Source organism: Callithrix jacchus, chromosome 1, assembly GCF_049354715.1.
Source record: "Callithrix jacchus isolate 240 chromosome 1, calJac240_pri, whole genome shotgun sequence".
Classification (NCBI taxonomy): domain Eukaryota; kingdom Metazoa; phylum Chordata; class Mammalia; order Primates; family Cebidae; genus Callithrix; species Callithrix jacchus.
The window spans coordinates 162,726,080-162,753,343 of NC_133502.1; the positions used below are offsets into that span (position 1 = coordinate 162,726,080).

Here is a 27,264-nt window from a genome sequence, read left to right on the forward strand (position 1 = left end):
ACTCTAGTCTGGGTGACAGAGCGAGATCCTGTCTCAAAAAGGAAAAAAATTGCAAAATAAAGCTACATCAAGATACCATTTCTCACCTAACAGATTGAGGAAAAAAATTAAAAACTTGACAGTGACTGTCAGCTACGAGGAAACAGGCACACTTTTACGCAGCTGGTGGGAATTCAAAATGGTCCAACACTTAGGGAATCCCACTTCCAAAAACTTACCCTGAAGATATACTTCCCAAAATAAAATACATAGGCGCACAGTTACTCACTGAAGCACTGTTTGTGATTGTAAAATACCGAAAATAACCTAAACGTCCATACAGAGGAGAATGGCTGGATAAAGTATGGTACAGCCGCACAGCAGAGTACACACGGCCCATCAAAAGAACGACAAAGGCCTCTGTGCACTGGCAGAACCGGATTTCCAGGATATTGTGAAGTTAAGAAAATGGAGTGCAAAAGGATGTCTACAGTATGCCATCTTTTACAGAAGAAGGAACGTATACATAAATCTGCTAATTTTTGCAAAAAGGAACAAGAAGAATAAAGCAAACACTTAACCTGGTTGCCTTTAAGGAGCAGGTGAGAATGGGTAGAAGGGACATGGTACTCTAAGTGTACCTTTTTGTATAGTTTTGATGTTTTAGGACTCAGAAAATAAAATTAAATCAATAAAGATGGGGGCGGGGGGCGGGGGGAACCCTATTCAATATCAGCAAAAACAGAGGAACCTGGTTCATACAAGCAACATAATTCAGCTGAAGTGGAAAAGGAAATAACTAACCCAAGCAATAGAGCACTCTGTAAACCCTCAGTATAAGGACAAAACGCACTGCAAGCAAATCAGAAGCTCTACTTCACAGTGTTAGGCACGTGGCAATTCTGAAACTACTTTTGTGTCTTGTAATGGCAAGACACAAAATGGGCAAATGGGTAAACATTTAAGGTAGGATCTTGAGTTCTCACTGTTGAAGAAATGCGAGAAGCTCGGAAGAACTCTGTATTATTGGCCTAGAAGAGGAGGTATCACTATGAATGAACTCATGATTTTAGACAAATATTGAAATATCTATATTTCATGTATATCTGTATGTAGGCATGTATACTCATGTATGAATATGAGTGTGCATGTGTATTATATGTACAGTTGACCCTTGAACAATATGGGTTAAACTGTGTAGGTATATTTATATGCAAATTCTTAAATTAAATATATTGGAATTTTTGAAGATTTGTGACAATTTGAAAAAACTCACAGATGAGCCACATAGCCTAGAAATATTGAGAAAATTAAGAAAAAGGAATGCCATGAATGCATAAAATATATGTAATCTACTTTATCATTTATTATCATAAAATACACACAAATCTATTGTATTTATTTTACTTTTTATTTTTATTTTTAGGTTTTTTTTTTGAGACGGAGTCTCTCTGTCACCCAGGCTCCAGTGCAGTGGCACAATCTTGGCTCACTGCAACCTCCACGTCCCAGGTTCAAGTGATTCTCCTGCCTCAGCCTCCCAACTAGCAGGAACTACAGGCATGTGCCACCATGCCCAGCTAATTTTTGTCTTTTTAGTAGAGACAGGTTTTTACCATGTTGGCCATGCTTGTCTTGAACTCCTGACCTCAAGTGATCCACCTGCCCTGCCCTCCTCAAGTACTGGGATTAGAGGTGTGAGCCACCACACCCAGGCACAAATCTATTATTACTATTTTTTTTTTTTTTTTAGAGACAGAGTTTCGCTCTTGTTACCCAGACTGGAGTGCAATGGCGCGATCTCGGCTCACTGCAGCCTCCGCCTCCTGGGTTCAGGCAATTCTGCCTCAGCCTCCCGAGTAGCTGGGATTATAGGCACACGCCACCATGCCCAGCTAATTTTTTGTATCTTTAGTAGAGACGGGGTTTCAACATTTTGACCAGGATGGTCTCGATCTCTTGACCTTGTGATCCACCCGCCTCGGCCTCCCAAAGTGCTGGGATTACAGGCTTGAGCCACCGTGCCCGGCCAAATCTATTATTTTTAAAAGTTAAAAAGAAAAACATGTTTTTGAGATGGAGTCTCACAATGTTGCCCAGCTGGAGTGCAGTGGTTCAATCCTGGATCACTGAAACCTCTGCCTCCTGGGTTCAAGTGATTCTTCTGCCTTAGCCTCTCGAGTAGCTGGGACTACACATATGTGCCACCACGCCTGGCTAATTTCTTTGTATTTTTTAGAGATGGGGTTTCACCATATTCGCCAGGCTGGTCTCAAACTCCCGACCTCAGAAGATTTGCCCGTTTCAGCCTCCCAGAGTGCTGGGTTTACAGGAGTAAACCATCCTAGCTGACCAAAAAAGTAAAACTTATCAAAACTTACACATACAAACACTTGCATATAAGACATGGTACCATTCACAGTCAAGAGAAATATAAGCAAACATAAAGATGTGATATTAAATCAAAACTGCATAAAATTTACAGTAGTTCACATGGTACTACTGTAATAATTTCATAGCTACCTTCTGTTGCTAGTTCGGTGCACTCAAGTTTTGAAAGAATCGGCTTAAAACACTGTGTGCTGCTCATCACCTCTGCGTGAGCAGTTTGTTTCTATGGTAAATTGCATACCACAGTAAAAAGTGGTCTCTCACGACTCTCCTCTATTTTTTAACATATTTCATGCAATACCATAAAGTGTGAGTAACACCAGGGGACCCCTATGAAGTGCCACTAGTGATGCTGGAAGTGCTCCCAAGAAGCAAAGAAAGTCATAACATTATAAGAAAAAGTTGAATTTCTTAATATGTGCCATAGATGAGGTCTGCATCTGCACTGGGCCACCATTTCAGGCAGACAATTCATCTTGTAAACCGACGACATAAACTTACAAAATCAATAAATTCAGTAAGGTACAACAAATGTATTTCCCTTCCTTATTTTATTGTAAGAATATGGTATATAAATATATAACATACAAAATATGTGTTAACTGACTGTTGATTGCTAAGGCTTCAGGTCAATAGTAGGCTACTGGTAGTTAAGTTTTTGGAGAATCAAAAGTTATATGCGAATTTCAACTGTGTGGGAGGGTTGGCACCTCTAAGCCCTGCATTGTTTGAGGGGTGACTGTGCATACAAATGCAGGCATGTATATTTCCTAGCTTTGTCCACTAAAAGGCCCGTAAGTAATGACACCTCAGTAGCCACAAGCCCATATAGCCCCCAGATCTTGGTAGCTAAATCCATTCCCCACTGAGCAAAATCATGGCCTGGTGGAGAAAGGCTGATTCCAAGGCTGGGCAGGAAAAGTGTAGGATGAGCCTGAACAGTCTTCTTGAGCCAGAAAGTAAGGAAATTCTCTAAGCATGACAGATGCATGTCAAATAGATGCAGAAGCCAGACTGAAGGTCCTGCCATACTCAAATCTGGGACAGTCTGAGCATCAGTAAATGATGCTGATACTAACAAATGAAGTAAGAACGCACGGATCCATATTATACGGCATGAATAAGAGGACAAAGCTGCTCTCTACAGTCAAATACCAAGTGAGTTTTAAAAATTTTGCAAAACAATGGAATCAGGCAAAACTAGTAGGTAAAAGTTTGACACAGAACAGAATAAAACACCACCTGTAAATAAGATATTCATTATAAAAGGAAAAACAGTATAGAAACCTGGCAGACATGACTGACCCAAGTAATCAGGGTTACCCTCACTAACAATGGGACAAACTGACATCACGGGACCCACCAGGGACCTGGCATCAGGGCTGGCATGATCCTGCCAAAATGTATAACCTGATCCAACCATAGGAACCATTAGACATCCCACATACAGAGACTCTCTACAAAACAATGAGCCAGAATTTTTCAAAAACATCAGTGTCATAGGAAGATAAAGAAAGGCTGAGGAACTATTCCAAATTAAATGAAACTAAACAATCATAAAAACCAAATGCAACACGTGATCCTGGGTTGGCTCCTGGACGGGGAGCAGAAAGAACTGCTGTAGGAGGACATTACTGGGACAAATGGCAAATGCTGGGGCTGTGTGGATTGGATAATAGCATTGTGGTGATGCTAAATTTCCTGACTGATCATTGTTCTGTGATTAAATTAAGTGAATGTCCTTGTTCTTAGAGAAAAAATACTGAAGTGTTTAGGAATAAAGAGGCATGAGATACACAAGTCCGATACTTTAGAGGGGAGAAGAGAAAAACAGAAAGATAAAGCAAATGTGGCAAAACATGAAAAACTAATGAATCTAGGCGAAGGGCTGATATGGTTTGGATATTCGTCCCCTACAAATCTCATGTGATTCCCAGTGTTGCAGGTGGGCCTAGTGGGAGGTGTCCGGGTCATGGGGCAGATCCCTCACAAGGGCTTGGTGCCCTCCGCACGGTAACAAGTTACCAGGAGATCTAGTTGTTGAAGAGTCTGGGACCTCCCTCCTCTCTCTCTTGCTCCCTCTCTTACCATGTGACAAGCCTGCTCTCCTTTGCCTTCTGCCATGAGTGGAAGATTCCTGAGGTCCTCACCTAAAGCAGATGCTGAAACAGCCTGCAGACTGTGAGCCTAACAAACCTCTCTTCTTTATAAATTACCCAGGTTTGGGTATTCCTTTAGAGCAACGTAAAACACACAGATACAAGAGTATACAGGACTTCTTTGTGGTACTCTTTTAATTATTTGAAAATAAAATGACTTAAACAAAACAAAATAAAAAACAAACAAACAAAAATCTAGGTCTAGTACTTTATGGGGAGCATCAGACATCAGAGACTAGAGTGTGTTTCCATTTCTGTGCTTCACAGTCATAAATAAGGAAATTGACCTGCCTCTTCCAAATACATTAGAATCCTCCAATTCCTACCAAGAAGAAAACAGTACCACTGAGACCAGCACCAGACGATGGAAGAATGTTAGACAAGAGCCACGTGCCTCCCAAGGGGAAGAGCTATAATAGGTATTGGTGATACTGTATACCTCATATGAGTTCCTACACTGCTGGGACCAGTCATCACAATCTCAGTGGTTTAAAACAACGCAAATTTATTTTCTTACAGTTCTTGGGTCAGAAGTCCAATATAGATCTCAATGGGCTAAAATCAACAGAACTGAGTTCCTTTTTGGAGAGTCTAGGGGACTATCCAATTCTTTGCCCTTTTCAAGCTACTAGAGGCCTCCTATATTCCTATATTAGTGGCTCCTTCCTCCATCTTCAAAGCCAGTATCCTCAGACCAAAAAGGCATTCTCACATAGCCACCTCTCTGGTTCCCTCCTTCTGGTTCCCACGTCTACTTTAACAACCCTTGTGATGACACAGGACCCATCAGGATAATCTAGGATCATCTTCCTACCTCAAGGCCAACTGAATAGGAACTTTTACTCCCTCTGCCATGTAATCTAACATAGTCACAGGTTCTGAGGAATTGGATGTAGACATTTTGGAGTGTCCATTATTCTGCCTACCATATTTGTGGTAACAAAAACATGGTGGGTATTCATGAATAGCCAAATGGAACAGAACACCAAAAGATCCCTGTACTAGCCCATTTTCTCACTGCTGATAAAGACATACCCAAGACTGGGTAAGTTACAAAAAAAAAAAAAAGGTTTAATGGACTCACAGTTCCATGTGGCTGGGGAGGCCTCACAATCATGGAGGAAGGTGAAAGGCATGTCTTACATGGCAGCAGGCAAGAGAGAAATGAAAGCCAAGCAAAAGGGGAAACGCCTTATAAAATCATCACATCTCATGAGACTTATTTACTACCATGAGGACAGTATGGGGGGAACTGCTCCCGTGATTCAATTATCTCCCACTGGGTCCCTCCCACAGCATGTGGGCATTATGGGAGTATAATTCAAGATGAGATGTGGGTAGGGAAACAGCCACACCGTATCAATCCTCCTACCCCATTTAGGTGAGGAAGGGCTAGTGGGGCATCTGGCACTTCACCAGCTGGAGCACAACTTGGTTGAAACTTGCTAAGAAAGATTAGAAAGCATTCTTTATGAGGGAAAAAATAGAAAAAGAAAAAGAAAAAAACTTGCTAAGAAGCATTTGACAAAATGGTGCAAAAACTTTTGCAATTTCACTTCTAAGAATTAACCCCAACCAAATAACCATGGTTATACAAAATTTAAATTTACAGAAAGAATTTGGACCCCCTCCAAAATGTCTAAGAATTAGTGGTTAGTCAAATGCTGCATGGTATATCCATACAGTAATTATTTTACTGCCATTAAAAATGACATTGTATAATATTTAATCACATGTAATTATTTTTTCCAATTAAATCTCTTAAAAATTACAAGACTGATATACTTACATAGTACAAATTGTCAAACAGTAAACATGGGGGTATATACAAACTATAAAAATCTCCCCTCCGAAGCCCCTTTCTCTTAAACACATCTCTGTTCCTGAAATGTAAGGCCCCACAATCAGTTTCTCAGGCATTTTCTCAGGGATTCTCTTCACATATACAAGTATGTACAAATAAATATATTCTTCTTTTTAAAAAAACAAAAATGGGATCACACAACCATATGCTGTAACTTGCTTGTTTTCACTTAATATTTTGCAAAGGTCTTTCTGACATGAAGGATCCAAATGCTGTGTGTGTGTGTGTGTGTGTGTGTGTGTGTGTGTGTGTAGCACACCTCTGGCAGGATAATGCTAAGATGTTATGGAAGGTGGGGGAAAGAAAACAGTCTGATCCCAGTTTTGCCGAAATATTTTTATCCATATTATATTCCTTGTAGGCATAACACACTGAAAGGTTATACAACAAAATGGTTGCACTAGCTTTCCCTAAGTGTAGACTTTTCTCTGTCTTCTGCAGTGAACATGCTTTACTTTTGAATTCAGGTTTCCTAATGTTGTTATTATTTTTAAACAGAGTCTCTCTGTCACCCAGGCTGGAGTACAGTGGTGTGATCTTGGCTCACTGCAACCTCCGCCTCTTGGGTTCAAGCAATTCTTGTGCCTTAGCCTTCCAAATAGCTGAGATTACAGGTGTGCACCATGCCCAGCTAATTTTTGTGTTTTTAGTAGACATGGGGTTTCACCATGTTGCCCAGGCTGGTCTTGAACTCCTGACCTCAGGGGATCCGCCTGCCTTGGCCTCAGAGTGCTGGGATTTTAGGTGTGAGCCACCGTGCCCGGCCTCAAATGTTATAAAGACATGTGGTCTTTAACTGTGTTCAAGGGACTGGGAAGAAATATGCCAAATGTTCATAGGTGTTGCCTCCAACTGATCAATTCCAATGTTAATTTCAAGCTCTTTATTCATTTTCTGCACTTCTCCAAATTGTATGCAAAGACCATACTGCCAAGTGTAGAAAGAAAAAAAAATTCCAACAATAAATGAAAAAATTCTGAGAAGACAAGCCATCGCACAGGCCACAATCATCTCCCCAGCCTTCTCTAATATCTCCCTTGATGTTGGGGGGTCTGGGGAAGACTGGGTCTAGGCCCTCGGCAGACATGCCGTACCACGCTGGAGAAGAATCTTCTTTATCTCACCTGGTCCATTCCATGCCTCTTAGTAATTTGGGATAAATTATTTCTGCCCCACACTGGGCACTGAAGCCTGCTAGCATAGATAGGCTTAGAGGCAGTTTAATCTCCTCTGGAAAGGTCCTCTGAGCTTTCTCTCATTTGCTGCTCCTTTTAAAACCTGATTTCAATTAGAAACGGCTAAATGCCTGACTTCAAGGGAATGGTTAGGTAAATTATAATTTGGTCCCAAGATGCAACATGATTATGCAACTCGTGAGTTTTTATTTACATGGGAAAATGCAGGTGAGAATGTGAAATGCAAAACAATGTATATGATAGAAAGCATGTCAAAGAATACAGAGAAAAGAATGACAGGAACTATATCAAGATGCCAACAGATGGAAACAACTCCGACATCCGTCAACTGATGGATGGATAAACAAATGCAGTATCGCCGGACAACAGAATACTATTCAGTCATAAGAAGGAATTTCCTGGTAGATGCTACATTATGCTAAGTAAAAGAAGGCAGACACAAAGGCCACAAACTCTATGGTTCATTGATATAAAATCTCCAAAATAGGCATATCGAGAGAGACAGAAAGCAGATTAGTAGTTTTCAGGGAGTGAAGGGCGTGGTGACTTCATGGGTACCGAGAGTTTTTCAGGGGTGATAAAAATGTTCTGAAATTAGAGAGCAGTAATGCTTGCACAGCCCTGTGAACGTACTAAAACTGCTGATGTGTACACTTTAAAGGGTGACTTTTACAGCATATGAATTGTATCTCAAACAAACAAATGATGATAATAAAGGCTGGCTTTAAAAGGCAGGATATCTGGGTCCTTCTACTTTCTGCTTGTGTTTGTGTGTGTATTCCGTATTGAACTTTTTACTTTAGTAGCTGGAAAAATAAAACTAAAAACAAAGGGTTTGGCTCAAAGCGTTTCTCAAAGGGTTTGGGCCAAAAGCTCTATGCACAGCACCACTCAGCTCTCTGGACATCCCAAACTCTGAAAGCTCTGGCCTCTTCCCACCTGCCTTAATTCACAGCTCCTTGACTTTGGAATTAATATTCTCACTCCAGTGCAACGTGCATCCCTAGGTTCATCTAGCCAGTTGCAAGGTCTTGGAAAAGCTGTTGGAGCTATGTCTCCTTCCCGATCCTTTCCCGCCTCCCTCCTGACCTCTCCTCTCTGTTAGCTCCTTGGTCCCTCTCAGCCCACCTGCCCATCCCTGACCCCCATGCCTCTTATGTCTGTCCTCCTGCTAATTCTTCCTGGAAGAGCTCTTCATTCATTTCTCTGCCTGACAATAATCTTTCACATTCAGCGCCCTGACCAGACCACACTCTTCACAAGGGTAAAAATCATGTGTTTTCTGGCTCATGCTTGCATGTCAGGCACATAGAGAGGCTCAGCAAGAACCTGCTAAGCAAGAGAAGGCCAGCTCGAGATCCACATCCTCTCTGCAGCCACAACCAGACCCCCTCATCTGGACTGACTGCACCCACCTGAGGTACCAGCACGGGAAGGGCCGTGTAGTGGCCACAGAGACACAGAAGCAGCCTGCCTGGCTCCACCGCGTCCTGGCTGTGTCACCTTGGGTAAGTCATTTAATCTCTCTGAGCCTCACATCGGTAAGCAAGGGATAAGCACCCCTACCATAGGGTTGCTGTGAGGGTAAAAGGACTGATACATACAAACTGCCCAGAATACACCCTGTACATCATAGATGTTAACTGTTATCCAAGTATAAAAGCACAGTACTTCTTACGGGTCTGACCTTATTACAGGTTGCTATTTCCTCCTCCCTCTTCCTCACCAGACTGTCAGCAATTTGAAAGCAGGACCCCATGTGTTGTCCATGGACCAACAGTGCTGTGCTTTGAATGTGTATCCACTAAAACTTAGGCAGTATGAAGAGATGAAACCCTTCAAAGGTGATCTGGCCACAAAGACTCCACCTTTCCACCTTTCTCTCTTTCTCCCTCACCCACTTTTTCTCTCACTCTCTCTCTCTTCCTCTCTCTCTCTCTCTCTCATATACACACACACTTTCTCTCTCCCCCAGCTCTAGAACTGTGAGCTAACAAATTTATGTTCATTATAAACTTCCCAATCTCGGGTACTCTGTTAGAGCTGCTAAAATGGACTAAGACGTGTACTAACAGCAAAACCCAGGAGCCAGTGAGAAATGCAAAATCTCAGGCTCCATCCCAAATCTACTGAGGCAGGCTGATTTTTCCAAAAATGGCCACAGCAATATTCCGAGTTTCATGTGCTCCCTGGGACCCTGTCACCCCATCATAAAGAGTGGGTCAAATTGTGTGCCCCAAAAAATATGTCCAAGTTCTAACCCCCCAGCACCTGTGCATGTGAGACCATATTTGGAAATGAGGTCTTTGCAGGTGTCATTAAGGATCTCAAGAAGAGGTCATCTTGGGTTTAGGGAGGATTCTAAATTCAGTGACTTCTGTCCCTATAAGAGAATGAAGAGGGAGACTTGAGCCACAGAGACACACACAGGGAAGACCACAGGAAGACAAGGGCAGAGATTGGAGTGGCACTGCCACGAGCCAAAAGCCACCAGGAACCACCAGAAACTGGAAGGGCATTTGGAGGGATGAGTGTGATCCTGCTGCCACCTTGACTCTGGACTTCTGGCCCCATGATCAAATACATTTCTGTTGTTTTAAGCCACCCAGTTTGTGGCCATTTGGTACAGCAGCCCTAGGACACTCACACAGGAAGAAGAGCCTAGCCCCCCTCCCCTTGAACCTGCATGGACTTGTGACAGCTCTAAAGACAGCCCAGCTGAGGGATACTCCATGCCTCCTGAGACTGTGTCATCAAAAGAATACAGCCTCCACCCACCTCTCTCCCAGCACCCAACCCCTGGAAATCCCTCTAAACTGCCATGCTTAGAAGCAGCCCAAACTAGCACTGTGGAAAGATGACAGGGAGAGGCCCATGCAGGAAGAACTGGGGCCTCCAGCCCACAGCCAACATCAATTTCCAGGCACAGGGGGAAACAGGCTTCCAGATGATTCCAGCACCCAGATGTTGAGTGTTCCAGCTGTGGCTGCAGACATCATAGAGCAGAGACACGCCGCCCCTGCTGTGCCCTGTCACTTCCTCACCCACAGTATCTGGGAGCACAGCTCATGGTTCTGCACATCCCTAAGTTCTGCAGTGGTTACATGGCCATAGAACCATATTTGCTGAATCATAATTGGTACTTGAAAGGGTCCCCTGGCAATCTGTATTCATGGTGAAGTACCCAAAGCACTGCCTAATATAGTCATCTACCTCTCCCAAAGCCCTTCACACGTGCACCATCCCACAGCAGAGGCTGAGGAAATGCTCACTGTAATCATTTCCCTTATGAAAGAGGGGACCGTGCTGACCTCAGATTCAGTAAACCACACGTACCCACGAGCAGGCATTTAATTTAGCATGGCCACATGTGAAGCCAGAAGGGCAACTAATGACATTCCTGGAGCCAGTCAGCTCTTCAAGCCCCTACCCTATGCCAGGACCTTTTCTCAGCCACTTGGGAATGAGATGAGAAGGAAAGCCCATAGCCAGCCCCAGCCAGTAGCCTCTCTCTGGTGGACAGAATGGGTCACAGGGACCCTGAGTGCACAAACGAATGATCTCACCATTTCCTGTGGCTGAGCTGCAAGTGAGCTCTGCTCTAATGGGGCCTGCCCAGAGAAATTAAGTCTTTTTGGTGGCGACCTGCCTTGAAGCAATTAGCACTCTAGCAAGGGCCGCTGTAAAGACCAGGCTGGAGGACTAAGCACCTCCAACTTCTGCGATTGATTACACACTCATTCAGAGAGGCCATTTCAAAAATCCAACTAAGAGTATCATAAGGAAGGATTGAGAAGGTGGCACAGCTGGGGGCGGGTAGGGGACAGAGGCTCCAGCAGTCACTCAGCCTGTGGCAGCTTCTTGGGAAATAAATCACCTTCCGGCTCCTTAGGAAAGACGTTCATCAATGTCAATTCCTCAGTTATCTGAGCATCTCAGATGCCACTGCCGATCAATCTTGCCATAAGCAAATCACTTAGACAATTACAGCTACCATTTTTTTCTTTGGTTGCTTATCCTGTGCCAGGCACAGGGGCTTTATATGCATTAGCTCATTTTGTCTTGACAAGATAGTACCTAGGATATAGGTGGTACTATTATTAGTATTATTAACAGAAACTGGAATCTGTAGGAGCCTGGGAAGCACCGCCCCTCTATAGTCTCTAGGAAGGGAAGCAAGAGCCAACTCTGAGGCTTAGGACTTGTGGACCCCCCCCGCCCAGGGGTAGGAGGTGGTCACTGCACCTCAGGGACAGGCAGTCCCAAGGGCTCACTAGAAAAGAATCCACTCCAGCAAGAGGTGCCAGTGGGGAGGAGAAGCCCAGTTATCTGAGCTGGACATCAGCAAGGACAAGGAATTTGTCATCCCACCTCCTGCTAAAAAAGCCTGGGGATTTTTTTTTTCTTTGAGACGGAATTTCACTCGTTACCCAGGCTGGAGTGCAATGGCGCGATCTCGGCTCACCGCAACCTCCGCCTCCTGGGTTCAGGCAATTCTCCTGCCTCAGCCTCCCGAGTAGCTGGGATTACAGGCACACGCCACCATGCCCAGCTAATTTTTTGTATCTTTAGTAGAGACGGGGTTTCACCATGTTGACCAGGATGCTCTTGATCTCCTGACCTCGTGATCCACCCGCCTCGGCCTCCCAAAGTGCTGGGATTACAGGCTTGAGCCGTGCCTGGTCAAGCCTGGGGATTTTTTGAGGCCCCAAAGCAACCAGGTGCTGGAGAGGCTGCTGCTCTGCCATGAGTCCTCAAAAGCAGGGGCTGCGTGGGGCCTGGGCTGGAGTGCCAGAGAGGGACAGGCAGCTTCAGCCTTGGCTTTGTTCCACCCCAGAGGGACAATGCAAGACTGTCCCCTACCCAGGAGGCAGACCCCACTGTGGAAACTGCGCTGACCTGGTGTTCAAGGACAGAGCCAAGCCTGCAACCGTGGGCAGCCCCTGCCTGGCAAGTGACCTTGGACAAATCACTTCCACTTTCTCAGCCTCAAGCAAGACTCATGCAGTTACCTTACATGGTTATACCGAAAATCCGAAATAATATTTTAAAGCTAATTTTTAAAAAATACTTTTATCTGCATCAAGGGCTTGCTAGAGATTCTCTGGCTACATCTTCACCATGTTCCAGGAGATATTATTACCCCAGCTTTACAAATGAGGAAAACGAGTCTCAGGGTGATAAAGTGACAAAACAAGTTTTACCTACCCTGTAACACCCCCCACAGTGGAATGTCATCCCCGCTCCTGGCACACAGTAGGTATCAGAAGTAGCTGCTATTGTCATTATTATTATTAGTTTTCCCCCCAAAAAATACTTTCTGGCTGACATACAGTTTCAGTTATAAATTCTTCAATAATTAAAAAAGTTGAGCTAGGCCCATGCTCTGACTTGGGGGTGACAGACATTGAATCATCTGGGCCACAGGTCCCCCTTTTCTGCACCATGGCAGACACAGCACTAAGCAACTCTTAGCATTAGCTAACTATCCCTTCTTGCAGAGTCTGGCTGTAACCACACAGGTACAAACACGTGTACAGGCACACTGATGAAACGGCATCGGCATGGAAGTGATCGATGGCTTGCTGCCCTTGGGAGTGGAAAAAGCATGGGATTTTGGGTCAGAGAAACATGGATAAAACCTTCCCAAGGTAAAATAGGAAGTCCTTTGCCAGTCCAAGGCACTGTGACTTTGTACTCAGCCGTCCCTGTTGGCATCTGCACAGAGGTGAGGCACGAGGCCTTTGAATCGCAGCTTCTCTGCCAACTAAAAATAGGTTTTGGGGCAAGTTGCTTAATCTCCTTGAGTCTCAGGTTCTTGATCAGTCAAATGGGCATGATGAAACTCAGGAAATCCTCTTGGGGATACTAAGAGGACAGAGCAAGATGATTCCAAGGCTGCACCTTGATGGGGCTGGGCCTGCAGCGGACGGTCAAGAAATAGTTGCTTTTGTGCCATCGTTATTATGGAGACATCAGAAATACCACTGTAGGGGGATGTGTACATGAACACACACTGCACACAGGAAAACCCGAGGTAAAGATCATTCGCTCCTCCCTCATTTTCAGGAAGCAGTAAGTTCAAGCTGCTACAGGGGAAGGCCCTGCCCTGTGTTCCTCCCCCAGTCTGCCTGAGAACCACTTCACAAGGAGGTGGCCCATCTAAGTTCTGTAAGAGCCTCTGGGGTTCACTGGAGAAGGTGTGAGGCGAGGGACGAGATAAGAATGGGATTTCTGTGACTAAGTGCTAGACCTTCTTGCATTTAACTCATCTTCCGATTAACTGTGTGACCTTGGGCAAGTTACTTAAACTCTCTGGGCTTCAGCTGCCCACTCTAAAATGGGGATAATACCAGAGCCTCCCTGCAGAGATACTGGGAGGATCAAATCACTCACTGTAGGCACAGTACTCACTAAGCACCATGGGTGGGACAGAGGGCAGATTCCCCAAACGCTGGCAATTGTTGTCATCATTACCGCACGTTAGAAATAACTAGAAGACTGCTCTGCCCTAATGACTTATTTCTGTCATTACTATTCCCTCAGCAACACAGGAAAGGTAAAGAGTAAACATTTAAAAATATACTATTACTGTTCCCTGTTACCACCACTACCCCCACACTGCTGTATCTTCTGCCATTTTCACCACGCTTTTACTAAAACGTATCCCAAATGGCCGGAAGAATCCTCCAGGTTCCAAATCTAAAAGCAGACTGTGCAGAAACATCGGGCAGGTGTCGCCAATGTGCTGACGGCAGAGAACTGGGCAGAAGTGAGGAGAGCTGGCTGCCCGGCTGCCAAGGGGCATCGGCCTGAGTTTCCATCACACAAATTCAGAGTTATAGGGCTAACAAGGGAGGCTCTGGGGCCAGATCCCCATCGTGGCTCCACCACCTCCCTGCTCTGTGACCTCAAGCAAGTGATGCCCTCTCTGAGCCTCAGTTTACACATCTTTCAACGAAGGATGGTATGGTACCTACCGCGGAGACTTTTTAGGGATTCACTACAGTGGGACATAAAAAGTGCTTAGTGGGGTGCCCAGCCTAGAATAATCACTCTGTGGATGCTGGCTGCCACCATTCTCTCACCAGCACAGCACCTGGGGTACCAGGAGTCTTTGCTGCCTTCTGCCTCCCACTCCTACCCTCCCCAGTCAATGCCATTTCTATGCAGAGTGTGCTACAGACACAAATCTATGTGCTGGGTCGCGCATCTTGCTCTGTCTATGAGCTGTCAGTACCTGGTGCCCACCCAAGTGCCTGCAGTGCTCCAACAACAAGAAAGACTCATTGGGCCCTGAGGCACCCAGGGAGGGACAAGGCCACCCCCCTGCTGCCGGAAACAGCTCTCTCCAAACCCCACTGCTCAAGGAAAACGTAACACAAGCATGCTCAGGAGACATTCTGTAGTTTCTTCTTCCTGCATTTTTTTTTCTCTCTCTGACAGCAGAAGAGACAACATTATAGATTTTAAATCACAATAGGAAAAAATGATAATGCTAAGCCTGCAAAAATACACATTTGCTACATTTCTGTGCTTCTACTTTTAAGGAGGCCCATCTCAATACTTTGAAATGGCAACAACTTAATCAACATCTTGTAAATTAGAGATGTCAGGTTTTGAAGAAGGGAAGCAACCATCTATGAAGCTCATGGTTGAATCATAAAAGGAACAAACAAACAAGAAGGGTCCCCAGTCACTGTGGACAGTAGGTCAGGCCAAAAGGGACCTGGAAGGACGTGCCACCTGCTGTCACATCCCGGTAAACTGTTTCTCTTTTCTACAACTGGCAAGTATTATTTCTGCATTGGAAAACATAGTAAAGATTTTAAAAATACGTATTACACTCTGCTAAGGGTGACTACCCGAATCCTCCAGTAAACTTACTGTTTTCCCTTTATAATTATGAAATACGTTGATAGAGATATTTGAAATCACACAGAAAATCCTTTTTCTGCTTAAACTCATACCCACTATTTTTTTTTTTAATGGAGTCTGGTTCTGTAACCCAGGCTGGAGTGCAGTGATATGATCTAGCCCTGCTGCAACTTCTGCTTCCCAGGTTCAAGCGATCCTCCTGCCTCAGCCTCCCTGGTAGCTAGGATTACAGATGCTTGCCCCCATTCCTGACTAATTTTTGTATTTTCAGTAGATACGAGGTTTCACCATGTTGTCTAGGCTGGTCTTGAACTCCTGATCTCAAGTGATCCACCCACCTCAGCCTCCCAAAGTGTTGGGATTACAGGTGTGAGCCCCCACGCCTAGCTAACTCATGCCTACTTTTTAGCATCTATTTATGATTCTTGCCATGGAAATGATTACCAAACGTAATGTTCTAAGGGTGATTTTCTATTCCCATGTTCCTTCTACGTTTATTAATGGGAAAGGAAAATTTCCATTTTTCCTTCAGGAAAAATCATCCCTTCTCCCTCATGTATCTACTTGTTCAGTTATTTATGTAATGACATTAGTATGGGCTCATGGATGCTTATTTTATTCTCCTTTGGTTACAGAGAGTGCGTTTAGGTTGGCTTCTGTGCACATTTGATGTGCTCATGCATTTACTCATTTACTTTATAGCAGGTCTTTACTTTCTGGCACAAGAAATCCCAGATTCATGTTGTTCATTTTCCCTGCCCTAGACCTGGAATCTACCATTCCTAAAAAGAGCCCTGGTTCCTCTTATTTGAAGAACAGTATTTAGAAACCAAGATCCAGGTGCTAGGTGTACCTATTTTTATTGGGGTGACCCAGGCTACAGTCCCTTCTCAATGGATAGAGTGAGGAACAATACATATGTATAATAACTCATACATGTGCACATATCTACATCTATTTCTGTATCTGTTCATCTCTGTGTATATACATACTCAGTTTTTTTTTGTTTTTTTTTTTGAGACAGAGTTTTGCTCTTGTTGACCTGGCTGGAGTGCAGTGGCGTGATCTCGGCTCACCACAACCTCCGCTTCCTGAGTTCACACAATTCTCCTGCCTCAGCCTCCCGTAGCTGGGATTACAGGCATGTGCCACCATGCCCAGATAATTTTTTGTATTTTTAGTAGAGACGGGTTTCTCCACGTTGGTCAAGGTGGTTGCGAACTCCCGACCTCAGGTGATCTGCCCACCTCAGCCTCCCAAAGTGCTGGCATTACAGACGTGAGCCACCACACCCGGCCCCTAATCCATTTAACTTTTGTGGGGGGGGTTTCCAACTGAAGTACAGTGTTGGTATATGGCTCTTCTGGTTTCTGTCTTATAATACCATTTGAACCAATGTTTCCCAGCTACTTAGGTCAGCTCCTTCCTTCTCTATCCCCTTGCAGTGTGGTTATGGAAATCATTCGTAGCAGTTGTGCTGTCTTCATTCATCTCAGTCTGCATTCTATCTTCCTCTCCCTGTCCACACGGTGTCCCCTCCCATACACATCCTGGTTGAGTTCTACAAATGTGTACACAGTAAAGTCACTCTGTGATGTACAGTTCTATGAATTTGACAAATGCAGAGTCACGCATCCACCACTGCAATTCTAACACAAAAGTTTCCTGGATATTTTGCCCATTTGGAGATTTGGTTTTTTTTTTTTTAAGAGTTTTTCACACATTCTTAATACAGACAGTCTCTGACTTATAGTGGGTCCACTTAAAATTTTTCAACTTCATGCATGCAGTAGAAATCATACTTCAAACACCTATACAACCATTCTGTTTTTCACTTTCAATGTAGTATTCAATAAATTATACGGGATATTCAATACTTCATTAAGAAATAGGCTTTGTGTTAGATGATTTCACCCAACTGTAGACTAATGTAAGTGCTCTGCTCATTTAAGGCAGGCTAGGCTAAGCTGTGATGTTTGGTAGATTAGGTGTATTAAATGCATCTTTGATTTACAATATTTTCAACTTACTATAGGTTTACTGAGATATAACACCATCATAAGTTGAGGACCATCTTTTCAAGTTCTATGTTAGAAATGTGATTGGAAACTATTTTTTTTTTTGAGATGGGTCTTGCTCTGTTGCCCAGGCTGGAATGCAGTGGTATGATCATTGTTTACTGGAGCCTTGACCTCCTGGGCTTCCTCACCTCAGCCTCTCTACTAGCTGAAACTACAGTCATGCACCACCAAAAGTGGGTAATTTTCTTTTGTATTTTTTGTAGAGAAAGAGTTTTGTCATGTTGCCCAGGCTGGTTTTGAACTCCTGGGCTCAAGCAATCTGCCCACCTTGGCCTCCCAAAGTGTTGGGATTACAGGCATAAGCCACTATGCCTGGCTGGAAAATATTTTCATTCTGTGACTTATCTCTTCATTCTCTTAAAAGTACCTTTTCAGGCATGGTGGTGCGTGTCTACGGTCCTGGCTACTTGGGAGGCTGAGGCAGAAGGATCACCTGAGCTTTGGAAGTCGAAGCTGCAGTGAGCCTAGATCTAGCCACTGCACTCCAGCCTGGGCAATGGGAGGGGAAAAAAAAAGAATATCTTTTGCAGAGCAATAATTTTTCATTTTAATAAAGTCTGCTGTGTCAATCTTTTCTTTTATTGGTCATGTTTTGCCTAACCCAAGGTCACACAGATTTTGTATTATAAATTCCTCTGAAAGTATTACAGTTTTACATTTTAGTCTATGATTTGAGTTGATTTTCATATAAGGTGTGAGGGTGAGGTTCATTTGTTTGCATATAGACAGCCAATTGTTCCAGCACCATCTGCTGAAAGGACTACCCTTTCTCCAGTGAATTGCCTTTGCACTTTTGCCAAAAATCACTTGGGTATATTTGTGAGGGTTTATTTCTGGACCCTATTATGTATCCCGCCTTTCACTAACACTGCACTATCTTTTTTATCTTAGTTTTACAGTCAGTCTGGAAGTCAGGTACAGAGTCCTCCAACTTGCTCTTATTTCAGAATTGTTTTGGCTCCTCTGGTTTCTCTGTATTTCCATAAAAAATTAGAACCAGCTTATAAATATCCTTTTAAAAAAAAACCAGCTTCCTGGGATTGGAATTTGAATTATGTTGAATCTAGATGAAATTAGAAGATTTAACATCTGCATACTATTCAGTCTTCCAATCAATGAACACAGGTCTCTCCATTTATTTAGGTTTTTGTTTTTTTGTTCTGTTAAGTGTCAGCATGCAGAAACGACACACATTTTGTTGGCTATGTATACCTAAGTATTTTAGCACTATTATAAATGGTATTGTTACTAACTTTGGATTCCAGCTGTTCATTGCTAGAAATACAATTGATTTTTGTACGCTGACTTTTGTGTCTTTTTACTTTGCTAAACCTTTATTAGTCCTGGGAGGTTTACTGCAGCCTCCCAAAGTGCTAGAATTACAGGCATGAGCCACCACACCTGGCCAAATCTTTGAAATTTTCTATGCAGACGGTCAGAGTTTTATTTGTTCTTTTTGGATCTGTATGCCTTTTCTTTCTTTTTCTTGACTATTACACTGAATACAATGTCTAGTATGATACTGAATAGAACAATTGAGAGAAAAATTTTGCCTCATTTCAATCTTAAAGGAAAGCATTAATTTTTCACCATGAAATATGTTAGCTGTGAGTTTGCTGTGGACACTCTTCCTCAGATTTGATTCTTAGTTTGTTTAGAGTCTTTATCATGAATAGATGTTGAGTTTTTTTAAGTACGTTCTCTGATCGCATGGCTTTTCTCTTTAAATTTGTTAATTACATTGATGTTCAAATCCGCCTTGCATTCCTTGTATAAACCCACTTGGTTGGGGTGAATTATCCCTCACAGAGATTGCTGGATTTGATTTGCTAATGTTTTGTGGAGGATATTGCCATCTGTGTTTGTGAAGAATAGTGGTTGGGTTTTCTTTTCTTATAATATATCTAGTCTTAGTATTGTATAATGCCAGCTTCGTAAAACGAGTTGGGAAGTATTCTCTCATGTCTTATTTTCAGTACAAGAAAATACAGTATTTCTTCTTTAACTGCTTGACAGAAGTCATTCATAGAACTGTCTGGGTTTGATTTTTTTAAATTTTAACTATAAACTTCTTTTCTTTTTGACATGTAGTATATAGGATATCTATAGGCTATCTATTTTTCTTTCTTGAGTGTTAGTAGTTTGGGTCTTTTAAGAAATTGGTCCATTCATCCAAGTTGTGGAATTTAAATGCAGAGAGTTTCTTGTAAGATACCCTTATTATCTGAGGTTTTTTTTAACTGTTAGGAATTATACAAAAATATTAAGACATTATTTTTGTCATCTTCATTAGGACTGCCATAAGATCAGCCATAACGACAGAATGAAATACATTTAAAAGGTCCTTATTAAACAAATATTATATAGTAACTGATGTGGTCTGGATGCTTGTCCCCTTCAAATCTCATGTTGAAATGTTTTCCCCAATGTTGGAGGCGGGGCCTGCTGGGATGTGTTTGGGTCATGGGGGTTGGGTGCTCTCCCAGAGGTAATGAGTGAGTTCTCGATCTACTAGTTCATGTGAGAACTGGTTGTTTAAAAGAGCCTTGGATCTCTCTTGCTCCCTCTCTCACCTGGTGACACACCTGCTCCCATTTCACCATCAGCCATGAGTAGAAGCATCCTGAGGCCTTACCAGAAGCAGATGCCAGCACCTTGCTTTTTGCATAGTCTGCAGAACTGTGAGCCATGATAAACCTCTTTTCTTTATAAATTACACAGCCTCAGGAATTCCTTTATAGCAATGCAAAACAAGCACAGTAACCACACCCCTTCCTCCATGAAGATACAGGAAGCAGGCGTGGAGAGTCTGTTGGGCTTGCTCTCACCTCCCAGCAGAAGCATCAGGACAGAATCAGCAACAAAACCAAACTGCCCTATGGCAAGGGGGCTCTATGCTGGGGGCCCAGAGCTCTGGGCCCTTCTCTCAGCCAGTCCTTTCCTCCCCTCTGGCCCTCAGCATTCCCATGTGTAAAATGGAGGGTTGGCAGCTGAGATCTGTGAGTGTAGACTGATTCCTGCCATCTGCCCTCCATCAGGGAAGAGCTGAAGATGGCACCTAATGTCCAGAGAGCACCTGTGACGAGCAAACCTCACTACTCAGTTCCTTTACCCCAAAGGCAAGCATCTCTGAGAGACAGGGTCTGATTGCTCAATTCACAACCCCAGGTGAGTGGAAAAACCAGTCACACTTCTCAAACAAAAATGCCTGCTCTGTGCTGGGTTCAGGCCAGGATGCAAAGGAGACAGCGCTCAAGATAGAAGGTTTGGAGTCAAAGCCACCTGGCTCAGAGCCTGCCTTCTCCACAGGCACTTTAAGACAGGAACAATTTCCTGAATACCTAGTATGTACCAGGTGTTGTCTTGGGCAGGGATACTATGTATAAGGAACATTCTTTACCCCATGTAGCCATGATCTGGGAGAAGAGACATTCATTAAACAAGTACTCAATTCAATTTATAGATGGGCTAAGAATTTCAGCCAGGTGTGGTGGCTCACACCTGTAAACCCAACAATTTGGGAGGCTGACGTGGGTTGATCACTTGAGGTCAGGAGTTTGAGACCAGCCTGGCCAACATGGTGAAACCCTGTTTCTACAAAACACACACACACAATTAGCCAGGCATATTAGGGTAGCTGGCACCTATAATCGTAGCTACTCGGGAGGCTGAGGCAGGAGAATTGCTTGAACCTGGGAGGCAGAGGTTGCAGTGAGCTGAGATCACGCCACTGCACTCCAGCCTAGGCAACCAAGAAAGATTCATCTGAAAAAGAAAAGAGTTCCTACCTCCTAGAGCTGGGTAGAGAGAGATGACACATATAGATCACCTGCTGCTTGGTGTGTACTTAGCATGGGATGCTGTCCAGAGAGGGCGGGTGTGGAGAACGGACCCTGGCAGAAGCCAGTCTATGGAGGGGACAGTCCCAGCTCGGTTGGCTTCACCTATGAAGCCAATATAGTCAGGCTCCTGGCAAAGCCCAGCATCCGTGATAGACCTGTAGAGCAGCAGGTCATCCCCACCATCACTGAAACACTGTTCCTGCACCAGATACTCAATGGGCCTGCCCTATGGCCACAAGCAGCATCGCGGTGACCCCAAGAATGAGACATTCATGGGAATGGAGATTCTGTTCCAAGGAGCCTCAGCCAGGATGGCATCTGCCTCCCTTAGCAGAGATGAAACGTGCTCCCACCCCTGGGTAACCTCAGGTGTGAAGGGCGTGGGCCAGGCAAGATCCAGGAACCACACTGGGCTTGGGAAGCTTGGTGATTTCTAAGAAGACTCAGTGTCCTTGATTTCCTCTCTCTACAGTCTTTTGATATTTGATCAGGTCAGGGTACTAGGAAGGTGGAAGAGCAAAGCCACCTCCAAAGTATGACCTTTGGAGGGCCTTAAAAGGCCAGATACTAGATCCCTGTGTAATCCCGGGGAATACTGCACCTCTCTGAGCCTCAGTTGCTCACGTATTAAATAACGTTATTAATGTCTCCCACAGGGCTACCAGGAGGATGAAAGAAAAGTGTATCTAATGTGTGAGTACAGTGCCTGATTCATAATGACTGGTTAATAAATGGCAACTGCTATCACTATGGTTAATTTTAAATGTCAGTCAATCTCAGTTGTCCTTAAAGAAACAAAGAAGGTTCTGTGGTCCATTCTCTGGCAGAGTTTAAAGCTGGGGGCAGGTGCAAAGGAATAAGAGAGATCCAAAGATAAACTCTGAAAGGGGTGTTAGCACCCACTGGGGGGCGGGGGCATGGTAAGGTGCCAAGTTCCATGGGGCCTCCCCAGGGCAAATGCTGGGAACCTGCCTGACCCCCCAAGTGCTTCTCCACTTAGGGCAGTGCCGTCCTGACCCTCCCCTGGACTCAAACCAGGCCCTCAGGAACTAAGTGGGCTGAGCAGCTGGAAGCCAAGCAAAAGGCACATTTTCTCTCCAGGGAAGCTCTGCACGGCAGCAAGGAGCCCTATTTACAAATAAAGCCTTTTCTTGGCTCCACTGCCCACATAGCCAAGCCCCTTTATTCCATTTCAATATGTCTAATTCCACTGAAAGTGCATTGGCAATACACAGAATTAATCAGTCCGAGTGAGTGTAGGCAGGTGTTAGCATATCCAAAGGGCCTTGGAGGGGAAAGTACAATAATGGAAGGAATATAAAATGCTTTACTGCAGAGGGCACTGAAGATAGAAAGGACTTTACTGAAGGCGGGCATTTTATGAGCAAATAAAGCCTCTGATTGCCTGCAACTGAGAGGCAAACTAAATGATTGGAAAACTTCTACGGAATATTTTTTCTCTGCCTTGTTTCCGAATAGAAATCACTTTACTGTTGCTGTTTTTAAGGCTATAAAAGGAATACTTGCCCCATTCAGATGCTGCCTAAGGACATAAAGAACAAAGTGAAAATCATCCCTCATCTTACCACCTGAGATAACCACTGTTGACACTGTGCTGTGTGTCCAGCACAGATGCTCCTCTATGCATAGTCTCGCATTCACACAGAATACAGATGAAATCCTGTTAGCTATGTGCTTTTGCCGCCCGCATTTCTCACTTTATAACAGCCCACAGACATCCTGCCACATTAATAACTGCAGACCTTGGTCATCGTCTTTTCACAGCTGCACAGTCTTGGGTGAATTACATCTCCTGTGTGATCTGGCTGTTTCCTCAGCAGCATCGCCAGGCATCTTCTCCCCACCTGGCTTTCTGCAGTCAGCCACACAGGCCTTCCTCTGCATGCTGGAACATTTATTTATACTTCAGGGACTTGCCATTTGCTGTTCTTGCTGCCTGGAATTCTCATTTCCTCTTTCACATAATTAGTTTTGTTCTCTTTTAAATTTCAACAGAAGTGCTTCCTCCTCCAGGAAGCCTTCCCAGATATCCAAGACCAGGGCTGGTCTCCCCTGTTATACACTCCATTGGTTCCATGTGCTTTGCCATCTTGGTATCTGTCACAATTGTAACTAAATATACAGTTGTGTAATTTGTTTTTGTTTTTCTTACTAGAATATAAGCTGAGGAGGTTTAGAGACTGTGTCTGTCTTGCTCAGCTCAGAAGCTGCAAAGTACAGTGTTAGCTTACAGGAATCATAAGTATGTGTACTCACAGACTAAATGGAAAGAGAAAAAGCAAGAGACAGCCACAGACACTTGCCTGCATGCAATGTCCACATCCTTCCACACAAAAGAGGGATCTATCAGCTGGTTGCTGATGTTGACATCTCTTTGTGAATATAAAAACTACAGGTCAAAGAATGGAGTACATTCCCGGCGTCTGGGCACCCTCTTTGTGCTGGCTGCCAGGAAGCTCAGGGCCAAGTTTGTGTCCTGCCTGTGGCTGGGTCTGCAGCCCCACATGGCAACTCTTCTGGAATATCACTCATTCAGCCTTCATCTCTTTCTCTGTCCCCCATTTTCCTTCTCCCCAATTTCCTCCACTCACTTAAAATTTTTACTCTGTGTAAAGAGAACTCTCTGCAACTTTTCAGGGCAGGAAAATGTGCAGATCTAGGAGAAGACCTCAGAGATCATCTAGCCCAAGTGTCAAGCAGGGAGACTGAGGCCCGGGGAGGGGAAGGGCATGCCCACCTTCACACAGCTTGTCAGTGGAGGTCCCAGGGCTCCTGTCCTTCTCTGCACAAGGCAACCCCAGACTCTGTCAAGCCTGGGTTGAAATAACAGCTCTGATAACAGAAAGAATTTGATCTTGGGCAACTCAGCTTAAGTCTATAAGTCTTGGTTTCTTCAGCAAACTGAGGACTGGGAGGTGCTATATCATAGTGGTTAAGAACATGGACTTGGAGTTTGCTGGCATGAGTTAAAATCTCAGCTCTAGCACTTAGCTGGGTGGTCTTGGACAAGTCACTTAACATCGTTCCTGAATCTATTATCCGTAAATTGACAAGAACATTCTTTCTTTAAACATATCATTGCAAAAATTATGTAACAGTGAATGAGAATAGCACGGTTCCTGACAGAGTAATTGCTCAATAAAAAAGTAACGTGATAATAAAAGACATCACTCATCAGTAATCAGAGAGATAAGGAGAGATGCTTAGTGCTCTCAGGCCAAGACCTAACACGCTGTCTCTCTGGAATGCTTCCGCTCTCCCTTTCTCTTAATGTCGATTTAATCAGGGGTATTCACCACCAACAGTATGTAAGTCATTCATGCATTTATGTCACTAAGGACACTATGGCACTACACAACATTCTCTCAAGGAGGGGCCAGAGGAAAACTGTTCTGAGGCCTCAGAAGGAGTAATAACTGGACTTTTCAAACACAGCTGGTCTGTTTTCCTCTTATGGACACATCTGACCTGCTTCACTCTTTGTGCTGGCTTCCAGGAAGCTCAGAGCCAAGTCTGTGCCCTGCCTGTACCAGGGTCTGAAGCCCCACACAGCAGGTGCTCTGGGAAGTCACCCATCCGGGCTTCATCTCTTTTCCTCTGCCACCATTTTCCTCCTCCCCAATCTCCTCCACTTATTCAAAATCTTTACTCTGTGTTTAGAAACTGCCTCTAACCTTTGTTTAAATTTTTTTTTGGTGAAAATAAATGGCTTTTAAACTTCATACAGACTAAATGCAATGTGGTATGCTGGAATAGGCTGGATCCCAGAACAGAAAAAAGACATGAGCGGAGAAACTGTGAATAAGGCCTACAGTGTGTTTAACGATATTGTACTGATGTTAGTTTCTCGGTCTTGACAAATATACCACAGTTACACATGATGTCAACATTAGAAGAAGCTGGGTGAAGGATAAACAGAAACTCTCTGCAAATTTTCACTAAGTCTAATATTATTCCAACATAAATTTATTAAACAAAAATTGCATATAGAATATTATAAGATTATTTCCTCCTGGAGTCCCAACAAAGCTTCACTCCTACCTGCTAAAAGCAAAGCAAGTACCTAGATCCAACACGTTTCAGAATCATCTAGACCCGACCGACACTGTGGAACACCTCCTACCCATCTGGCTGGCCTGGTTATGGGCACAGTTCTAGAACCAGACTCCTCCTTCCTGGATGAGAATCCTGGCTTTCCCTCTCATTAGCTATGCAACTCTCTGAGTCTCACCTACTGAGCCTGTAAAATGGTGCTCACTAAAGGGTAAATGCTTGAGAGGATGGATACCCCATTCTCCACTATGTGATTACTACACACTGCATGCCCATATTCAAACATCTCATGTATCCCCCAAATGTATACACCTACTATGTACCCACAAAAATTAAAACTAATAAAAATGGTGCTCACAACAGAACCTACTTTCATGAGAGTATCATGAGGTTAAACAAGTTAATGATGTAAAGCACCCGGAAGAGCACCTGGGAGAAAAGACACATGATCAGTGTAAATTACCACATCGATAATGACGGTGATGATGATGTTTGTCTGAGTCCATTTGGACTGCTATAACAAAGTACCATAGACTGTGTGGCTTATAAGCAACAGCAATTCATGTCTCACAGTTTTAGAGGTTGGAAGTCCAAGATCAAGACACCAGTAGGTTCACTGGCTGGTGAGGACCCATCTGCTGGTTCATAGACTGTACCTTCTTGCTGTGTTCTCACATGGTGGAAGGGGTGAGGCAGCCCCTGCAGCATTTTTTATAAGGGCACTAATCCCATTCATGGGGCTCCACCCTCATGGCCTAATCACCTCCCAAAGGCCCCACCTCCTAATACCATCACCTTGTGGTTAAGGATTTCAATACATGAATTTGGGAGGAAACAATCTATGGCGATGTTTACTATACTAAATAATTCCCCTATGTGATCTTTGCAATAAACCTGAGAAAGGAATGTTATCTATTATTATTATATAGGAAGGGGAAGCAAGGTGAAGCAAGTTAATGATGTAAAGCACTTAGAAGAGTAACTGGGAAAGGGGAGACGCGACAGATGTTAATGATTACGTCAGCAATGATGACGGTGATGATAATGTCTGCCTTTGTCCCTTTGGGCTGCTATATCAAAGTACCAGAGACCAGGCAGCTTATAAACAACAGAAATGTATGTCTCACAGTTTTGGAAGTCAAAGATCAAGATGCCAGCAGGTTCAGTGTCTGGAGAGGGCTTACTTAGTACTATACAGGAAAGGGAAGCCCAGACAGGTGGAGGGACTCTCCAAGGTCACACAGCTGTGACAGCAAAAGCAACAAAACTGGAACTTGAATCCAGTCTCCGCTACGGCAAACCCAGAGCTCTTCCCACGATGCCTGTTTCCTAAGAGAACCTGACGGACGCATCGTCTCTGTACTCTAGCCTGTCTGCCATGATGTGGTTTGGTGGCCACATGTGACCTTTTCTTCTTGTCTGCATTAAGAATGAAATCTTGTGATATCGGGGCATGCCAGGAAGGCCCTTTGTTGCAAAGACTCAGCCTCATCATGTGCTGTGTTCTCCTGACTTTGCACACAGACTAGGCATCCATGCAGAGTCACCAACAATCAGACAAGCGTGGTCCTCTGGCCAGCCACTTCCATCCTTCCCCTTTACCCATCCCTCTCTCTCACACTCCCCATGGCCTGGCTCAAAGGCCAACTGTGCCATGGTCACCACTACCCATCGCTGCTGCTGTGGCATCCCCGGCACCAGAATTTAGCTCGAACACACTGTGCTCTTTAATTTGGTGATTTGTGTCCTGGGTCCAGCATCCACCTTTCGCCTCTCTGAGCGAGTTCCTGGGCTCACCAG

The 27,264-nt window shown here is 44.0% G+C and overlaps 1 protein-coding gene across 13 annotated transcripts in view; it reads right to left on the bottom strand.

Moving 5' to 3' along the window:
* WHRN (whirlin) overlaps nt 1-27,264 on the bottom strand; it is a 105,085-nt gene that overhangs the window by 37,075 nt on the left and 40,746 nt on the right. The window lies entirely within an intron of this gene.